This window comes from Pan troglodytes, chromosome 5 (assembly GCF_028858775.2).
Source record: "Pan troglodytes isolate AG18354 chromosome 5, NHGRI_mPanTro3-v2.0_pri, whole genome shotgun sequence".
In the NCBI taxonomy this organism is placed as follows: Eukaryota; Metazoa; Chordata; class Mammalia; order Primates; family Hominidae; genus Pan; species Pan troglodytes.
This window is the reverse complement of record NC_072403.2, coordinates 64,228,175-64,237,940: the sequence shown is the minus strand read 5'-3', so window position 1 is coordinate 64,237,940 and position 9,766 is coordinate 64,228,175. Positions and strand designations below refer to the sequence as shown.

Genomic DNA, 9,766 nt, shown 5'->3' with positions numbered 1-9,766 from the left:
GAAAGTAAAAGCAATTACATGGGATGCTTCAGCTCTGAAACGCTGAAAACGAAAGAAAAAGAGATCAAAAACAAGAGGTAAAAACATTATTTATAGTACCTGTATTATCATATATTTATGAGCTAACCAATCGATTATAGTGCTCAAGTCCAATATGATTTCCCCTTTAAAAAAAAAACACAGTCTCAAAAAGAGCCTTTCATTTGTGTAAAGATTCAAATAGGTAAAAGACACATAAACATGATAACCAAAAGTCCATCACAGTATATGATGAAATATCCAATTAAGCCAGCAATAACTATGGACCAAAGCAAGCACTTTATTTCTACTTTAAGGCCTATGTCTTGTCCATCGTACTGTCCTTTAACTAAATGCTACTGACAATGACTCTACCATCCTGTCACAATGTGGCTATTGTTTTCTCCCCCATACAAAAATCTTCTAAATGATTTGGGCCCCCCAAAAAATAGTATAAGTTCAAAAGTATTCCTGGATAAATAAATCCTTTCATGTGGAAATATCTGCGATTCCTTTTATGCAGAAAACAAAACAAAAGGCAAAGGAAATAATCTCCTCTGCCTCAAATGGATGTTCTTTGTATATCTCCACTTCAAAATCTAGGTTACCCATAAATTCTGAGAAAAAAAAATCATAGAGAGAGGGTGATGAGCCTCACACTAGATAATTTCTTAGCTTTTGTACTTGTGTATTGTTAAAATAATGCATGTTTAAATTGCTTTGATCTGAGGATCATTGAATAGCATCAAGCCTTTCCTACTGATAATTAAGTATCTTTGAGGATAAATAGTAATTAAACTTTATTTTTTGTAATGGGGAGACTCAGATACTAAGCTTTCTACTAAACCGCTATAAGCAAAGCTCAGAAATAGAACCTGGAATTTTCCATTTTTATCCTGTTTTGAGCAGAAGATTACATTATATCTCTGGGAATTATCTGTAATAGCATTGTTTAAAAGATAATGCAGTAATGTTGCAGGAAAAAAGGGTATAGGATAAGGATAAAATCATAACAAAAATCTCTATTGCAAAAGATTTTTGTTGCACCTGCAGTTCACTTTAGAACATCAGCAATCTGTTTTGAACTGGTCCATAATTTCTAGTGCAATTCAAAAATAATTGCTAATGTGCTTTTTAACTTGCAATTTTCAGAGCCATAAACCATAAAATTCACTCTGGAAATGCTGAGGCTCTTTATTTTAAAATGTGAGAAAAGAAATGCCTTACGTCTTTTCTGTATGTTCCTACTCAAAGACGAACAGCTCTCTGGATCTGTAAGAGGAAGTTATGATTTGGTTCATAACACAAAGAAACAAGGGAGGGAAAAAAAGAAAAAGAAAAAAAAGGCAAACAGAGATGAGTACTTGGCGGCCATGCTTATCAAATTAACACAAAAAATATGCTTTTCTGATTCAAATATTTTAATTACATAAGTCTGAGGTAACACAAACAATGTAGAATTGACCACAATTAATTAATTGTACTTATTATACTAGTCAAACTCCTGATTTAAGCCTATTATAACTCAGCTGTTTGGCCTTAAAGTAAGATAAATGATCCCATTCAATTTTTTAAATTTATTTATTTATTTGATTTTAGACACAGGGTCTCAAACTGTCACCAAGGCTGCAGTGCAGTGGCACAATCATAGCTCACTACAGTCTCAAACTCCTAGGCTCAAGTGATCCTCCTGCCTCAGCCTCCCAAGTAACTGGGACCACAGGCATGCAACACTAGGTTCAGTTAAGTCTTTAAACATTTTTTGTAGAGACAGGGTCTCATTTTGTTGTCCACGCTGGTCTCAAACTCCTGGCTTGTTCAAGCAGTCCTCCTGCCTTGGCCTCCTAAAGTGTTGGGATTACAGGCATAATACCCTGTGCTTGGCTCAAAATTATCTCATTCTTTAAGGCAAAACATAATTTATTTATTTATGAAGGAATATTTCAGATGGATAGCTTAATGCTCAAATCCTGAAAAAATCATTGTATTATGGATTGTTTCAAGGTTTCTTTTAAAGAACTCTAACAATATACATTGTACATTCTTTTTTCCTACTTGAAGTTCCTTTTCACAAATTGAAAGCAAGTTTGGCTGCACTTGAGCCAATGTATATATAAGCCTGAAAAAAAATGCTAATTAAACTTAAAGTGTTAAAGATAAATAATGAAATAACATGTTTTGCAAGTGACTGGAGAGTCCATTTCCAGTACACTCAGTTGTCTTAAACACAGATCTACCCCAGAATAGACTCCCCAGAAGGCTCCTTTCTAGCTAGATATTTACATGTAGAAAGGTTCATGGATAGGCGCCAGTCCTGTTGTGTAGATTTGAAGAGCAAAGTCTCCAGCTTGCTTTATGTTATCATTTTGACAACATAAGACACTTTGAAAATATTTACTTCAGCTTATAAGCTATTTCCTTAAAAATTTTTATTTCTAAATATTGCTTCACTTTGGATCCTTTATCTACTTTGTTCAAACAAGGCTAAATAATGTCACTATTTAATAACAACTACACAAATTATTCCATTCCTGAAATTATCTAACATCAATTACATATTCGTTTTTCAGATTATATGTAAATCCTTCATATCAGTTTATACCTAGAAAATATATTATACATTTATTATTCTAAAACTTAGCTTCTACTATAAATATGTGAACATATATGCCAAATTCAAATACCATCCCTTTGTACCTTTTTAGGTAATTACAACTGGACTGCAATTACAATTTTGAGGTAGATCTGTGCTGATAAAGATTAGTTAATGGTTTCTACAAAACTAGCTTACAAAAGATGATAACTTTCTTTAAAGTTTTTATATGATTAAAATAATTTTAAAAAACATATTTTCAATTCCATTGAATTAAAGTTTCAGATGTGACCTAGATCAAATCATCGAAATAAATAAATTTTGAGCTTTTATTGGGTTCAATAGGCCAAGATCTCAAATTAGTATATGTTTCCCACTATAGTATTATTTCCATTAGGCTACAAATGCTTTTTAAAGTTAGATATCATTTTATAAAACAGGAAAAGGGGTAATAAATATTCTTAGGGCCTTGGGATAATTTTTAACTTGTCAGGGAAACAGACAACTGACTTTTGTGGCTGGGTCAGGATAAAAGGATAAAGATAAAAGGGAATAATTTCTATTTCTCCACCTCTCCAGAGTGCTGTATAATTTACTTTCACATGGCCCAATTGTAAACTCACCACCTCTCTAAAGGCTTAATAAAAATTAGGGCTTTACTTGTATTCTATCATCTAAAAATATTCTGACTTGACGAGCATACTAAATATCTAGCTAGAATATGTGCTATGTGTTGTTGGGGCTCAGAAGATAATACCCTACAATATGGCATGTTGGCATGCTGAGTGCTTTGAACAAAGAAGATTGAAAAGCCTCAGAAATGAGCCTCAGAACTAAGGTCGCTCTCTCTGACCTTCTCCTGCCCTTTCTTCTCTTTCCTTTTGCTAGTGCAGAGAGGAGCTTTCTCAAGTTCCCTTATCTGACTGAAGGAAGTTCTTCCAAAAGGAATGCAATTGTCTTGAACCCCTTCCCTAGGAATCTCATCAAACAACCAGAAAAGATTATTTACCAGAAAGGACATTAAAAGTCATCACTACATCCAGGCTGGGCACAGTGGGGCTCACGCCTGTAATCTCAGCACTTTGGGAGGCCAAGGTGGGCAGATCACTCAAGGCCAGGAGTTTGAGACCAGCTTGGCCAACATGATGAAACCTTACCCCTACTGAAAATACGAAAAAAGAAAAAAAATAGCTGGGCATGGTGACATGCACCTGTAGTCCCAGCTACTCAGGAGACTGAGGAACGAAAATCACTTGAACCTGGGAGGTGGAGGTTGCAGCGAGCCAAGATCACACCACTGCACTCCAGCCTGGGCAACAGGGCAAGACTTTGTCACAAAAAAAAAAAAAGAAAGAAAAAAAGAGGTAATCACCACATCCAGACAGCAGGCATCTTCTCCTGAAGGTTGATCCTTAAAGAACTTTTATTACCTAAGAGACTTTTATCTGTGTAGTAAGATAAACTTTGGTCACCATGAGATTCCTCCCCTTTCCCTCCCATAACTTACAGCCACCTGTAAAGTCCACCAAAAGTCTGAAGCCCCTATTCCTTCATGCTATTTTAACCTTCAACCATCTCTGTTCCCTTCTTTGAGTCTCATATCTTACATGGCTCCCATGCACACTTGCACATTAACAAATTTGTATGCCTTTTTGCCTATTAATGTATTATCAGTTTATTTCAGCAGATTGAAACCTTCAGAGGGGAAAAGAAAAAATTCATTTCACTCCTACAGTGTTTACAAATTATATATGCACACAGGAATCATGCTATATTTATTTTAATATCACCAATACCTACAATATTTATGATGTATCAAGTTAATCAGTGGATGTATGTATACCAAATTGAAATTAAACATGTATCAAGAAGTAGACGGATAAGAATGAGAGGATAAAAGAGAACTATGCTCACAGATCATATGTACTCATACATCAGTCAAAATATGCAGACAGAAATAGATTTCTATGTACAAGAAGTAAAACATATTCCTAAAGCTTTCATAAAGCCAAAAGCCAAAAATATATACATTTTTTCAAATATTTACATAGATGGACTGCTTTAGGGAATAAATATAGCCTCATCGTGCTCAGGAAGGGAGTATAATGAGAGGACAGAGCCCAGGGTGCTGATTTACTGCTCTCTTAGGTGCCTTTCCTTGCTGATTTATGGAGGTGCCATAGAAACGCCTTTGGAAGAAGCCTGTTCCCTTTTTCAGGGAATAATTACTGCTCTGACACTCAGCCAGGGAACACAGAGAGAAAAATAAAATATAGAAATTAATATGAAAACGTTTTTTAGTAAAATACATACAGGCATACCTCTGATAAATGTATTCAGTAAATACACACAGGCATACCTTATCTTACTTTAAGGCCAAATAGCTGAGTTATAATAGGCTTAAATCAGGAGTTTGACTAGTATAATAAATACAATTAATTAATTGTGGTCAGTTCTACATTGTTTGTGTTACCTCAGACTTACGTAATTAAAATATTTGAATCAGAAAAGCATATAATACCTCTGACATATTATGGATTTAATTTCAGACTACCACAATAAAGCGAAATCATAATGAAGTGAGTCACTTGAATTTTTTGTTTCCCAGTGCATATAAAAGTTATGTTTACAATATACTGTAGTCTGTTAAATGTGCAATAGCATCATGTCTAAAATAACAATGTACGCACTTTAATTTTAAAATATTTTATTGCTAACAACAACAACAACAAAAAATGCTAACAATCGGGCCGGGTGCAGTGGCTCATGCCTATAATCCCAGCACTTTGGGAGGCCGTGACAGGCGGATCACGAGGTCAGGTGATCGAGACCATTCTGGCCAACAAGGTGAAATCCTGTCTCTACTAAAACACACACACAAAATTAGCTGGGCATGGTGGTGCACCTGTAGTCCCACCTACTCGGGAGGCTGACGCAGGGGAATCGCTTGAACCTGGGAGGTGGAGGTTGCAGTGAGCCAAGATTATGCCACTGCACTCCAGCCTGGTGACAGAGCAAGACTCCATCTCAAAAATAAAACAAAATTTAAAAATGCTAACAATCATCTGAACTTTTAGCAAGTCATAATCTTTTTGCTGGTGAAGACTCTTGCTTCATTGTTGATGGCTACGGACTGATCAGGGTGGGGTTGCTGAAGGTTGTCGGGGTAGCTGTGGCCATTTCTGAAAAAACAACAATGAAGTTTGCTGCATTGATTGATTCTTCCTTTCACAAAAGATTTCTCTGTAACATGCAATGCTGTTTGATAGCATTTTACCTTGTGTAGAACTGCTTTCAAAATTGGAGTCAATCCTCTCAAGCCCTGCCACTGCTTTGTCAACTAAGGTTATGTAATATTCTAAATCGTTTGTGGTCATTTCTACAAAGCTCACAGCATCTTCACTGTGAGATTTCATCTCAAGAAACTACTTTCCTTTGCTCATCAATGAGAAGCAGCTCCTCATTCATTCAAGTTTTATCGTGAGATTGCAGCAATTCAGTCACATCTTTAGATATCACTCTAATTCTAGTTGTCTTGCTATATCTACCACAACTTCAATTATAATAGTAACATCAAAGATCACTGATCATCACAACAGATACCTATCTGTTGTGATGATCTGATAAGAATGAGAGGAAAAAAGAGAACTATGAACTATTTCAAACTTTATTATTATTATTGTATCAGTATTAACAAAATGTGGCACAGAGAAATGAAGTGAGCACATACTGTTGGAAAAACGGCAATGATAGACTTACTCAGTGCAGGGTTGCCACAAACCTTCAATTTATTAAAAAATAAAAAAATCTGTGAAACACAATAAAATGAGGCATGCCTGATTTTTCTTCATATTTCATTGGTTTTTATATATTATTAATATTTGAACAATAGCAGTTTATATCGGATTACACTGTAAACTTTCATTGCCAAAAATACTACCTATCTGCGGTTGCAGTGTCACTAGATTCTGACATTATTACAGATAAAATTTCAGTTGACAAAATCCTGCAAAACAACCTAATAATGATGAGAAGAAAGATTTAAAGGGGTAAAATCAATTTTTTTGCCATTTTTAAGAAAAAAAAATAGATGATTTTCCTGATTTGAGGGGTCCATGATTCCTAACATAAAATCTATGAGACTTCTGTTTCTAGTAACAAAGAAAAATATCCTATGCTAAGATTATATAAAATTCTGGAAAGATGGGAACCCCTTTTGCCCTCTCCTCTTGACTCCAATCCAGCTACTAACAACATCCCCCCAATGGAGCAGCTGTCACCTTCTTCTCCTCCACCTACACTCTCCTCGTAATACGTCCCAGCAGTCAGAGAGAGAATGAACAAACACACCACCTTGTGAGACACAGCTACCAGAGGAAAAAAATGACTACTGAACAAAAATTGAATGCGATTAAGATTCAGTATGACAAAAGATTTTCTAAAAATAGACATGATTTTCAAATTAAAAATGCAGTAAATCTCAGGATTGGAAGAATTTGCTAAAAAAAATTAATTCAGTAAATGAATTTAACACAAGGATTTTTAAAATCTTTTAGGTCACTAACTCAGGTCCCAAAAGGGCAAATAAGAGAAAAGGGGCTTCAAGGGCAGATCACAAAGGGTAGGTGGCTGGGGGTGGTAGGGGTGGGGGGATAGAATAAAATGTGATAATGTTTCAGATAATAGATAAAGTTTCCCTGAGCTAAAGAAAATCTTCAGTTCTCTTATTAAAAGGGCTCACTAAATCCAGGAATGTTTGACACACACTTAAGCACATCATGGTAAAATTACTGATTTTTAAGAATGAAGAAAAAATATTTTACAATCTCCTCAATAGTTAGTAAATGTTACCTTGCAATACCCACATCAGAACAGTTACTTCAACTAACTGTACTTGAAATACAGTAAACAATACCCACATCAGAACAGTTACTCCAAGATAGTAGAGGAAAAAGAAAGGAACCAATGGTAAACCAAAAACATCCAAAAGAAAACAAAAAACCTTTATATAACTAAATTAAAAGATAATAGTGCCCCCACCCTCACCTGCAACGCTCGACCCCAGGATTCCCCCAGCTTGCCTGCCTGCCATGGCCGAGAAGGAAGCAGCCTTTGACGACGCAGTGGAAGAACGAGTGATCAACGAGGAGTACAAAAAATGGAAAAAGAACACCCCTTTTCTTTATGATTTGGTGTTGACCCATGCTCTGGAGTGGCCCAGCCTAACTGCCCAGTGGCTTCCAGATGTAACCAGACCAGAAGGGAAAGATTTCAGCATTCATCAACTTGTCCTGGGGACATACACATTGGATGAACAAAACCATCTCGTTATAGCCAGTGTGCAACTCCCTAATGATGACACTCAGTTTGATGCGTCACACTACAACACTGAGAAAGGAGAATTTGGAGGTTTTTATTCAGTTAGAGGAAAAATTGAAATAGAAATCAAGATCAACCATGAAGGAGAAGTGAACAAGGTCCGTTATATGCCCCAGAACCCTTGTATCATCTCAACTAAGACTCCTTCCAGTGATGTTCTTGTCTTTGACTATACAAAACACCCTTCTAAACCAGATCCTTCTGGAGAGTGCGATCCAGACTTGTGTCTCTGTGGACATCAGAAGGAAGGCTATTGGCTTTCTTGGAACCCAAATCTCTGTGGGCACTTACTTAGTGCTTCAGATGACCACACCAGCTGCCTGTGGGACAGCAGTGCTGTCCCAAAGGAGGGAAAAAGTGGTGGATGTGAAGACCATCTTTACAGGGCATACAGCAATAGTAGAAGATGTTTCCTGGCATCTGCTCCATGAGTCTCTGTTTGGGTCCGTTGCTGATGATCAGAAACTTATGATTTGGGATACTTGTTCAAACAGTGCTTCCAAACCAAGCCATTCAGTTGACGCTCACACTGCTGAAATGATGCTCACACTGCTGCCTCTCTTTCAATCCTTATAGTGAGTTCATTCTTGCCACAGGATCCGCTGACAAGACTGTTGCCTTGCGGGATCTGAGAAATCTGAAACTTAAGTTGCATTCCTTTGAATTACTTAAGGATAAAATATTCCAGGTTCAGTGGTCACCTCACAATGAGACTATTTTGGCTTCCAGTGGTACCAATCACAGACTGAATGTCTGGGATTTAAGTAAAATTGGAGAAAAACAATCCCCAGAAGATAAAAAAGACAGGCCACCAGAGTTATTGTTTATTCATGGTGGTCACACTGCCAAGATACCTGATTTCTCCGGGAATCCCAACGAACCTTGGGTGATTTGTTCTGTACCAGAAGACAATATTATGCAAGTGTGGCAAATGGCAGAGAACATTTACAACAATGAAGACCCTGAAGGAAGCGTGGATCCAGAAGGACAAGAGTCCTAGATATGTCTTTACTTCTTGTGATTTTAGACTCCCCTTTTTTCTTCTCAACCCTGAGAGTGATTCAACACTGGTTTCAAGACACAGACTTTGTTCAGCTATCCCTCTATATAATAGGTACCACCAATAATGCTATTAGCCCAAACAGTGGGTGTTTTTTAAATATTAATGGCGGGGGGGTTTGATTCAGCAAAGCCGCAGACTTACATTGAAATTTTCTTCAGGAATTTTCTAGTAACAACCCAGGTCTAAAGTAGCTACAGAAAGGGGAATATTATGTGTGATTATTTTTCTTCTTATGCTATATCCCCAAGTTTTTCAGACTCATTTAAGTAAAGGCTAGAGTAAGTAAGGAACAGAACCAAATGAGGTAGGTGTCTGAGCCATGAAGTATAAATACTGAAAGATGTCACTTTTATTCAGGAAATAGGGGAGATTCAAGTCATATAGATGCCTACTCGAAAATCTTGACACCTGACTTTCAGGATGCACATTTTCATACGTAGACCAGTTTCCTCTTGGTTTCTTCAGTTAAGTCAAAACTACACGTTCCTCTTTCCCCATATATTTTTGCTCGTTACTGTATTTCTTGAGCTATTTTCATGTTGTTTCTTTCCTTTCTGTGAAATGGTGTGTTTGTTTGTTTGTTTGCTTGTTTTTACTTGGGGGTGCCAAGTTGTAAAGATGTATGTTTTTACCTGACAGTTATACTACAGGTAGACTGTCAAGTTGAGAAGAGTAAATCAATAACTTGTATTTGTTTTAAAAATTAAATTAAT

At 36.5% G+C, this 9,766-nt stretch overlaps 1 pseudogene; it reads left to right on the top strand.

Moving 5' to 3' along the window:
* Positions 1 to 7,701: 7,701 nt before the first annotated feature.
* On the top strand, positions 7,702 to 9,065 carry LOC100611758 (histone-binding protein RBBP4-like; annotated as a pseudogene).
* Positions 9,066 to 9,766: the final 701 nt, after the last annotated feature.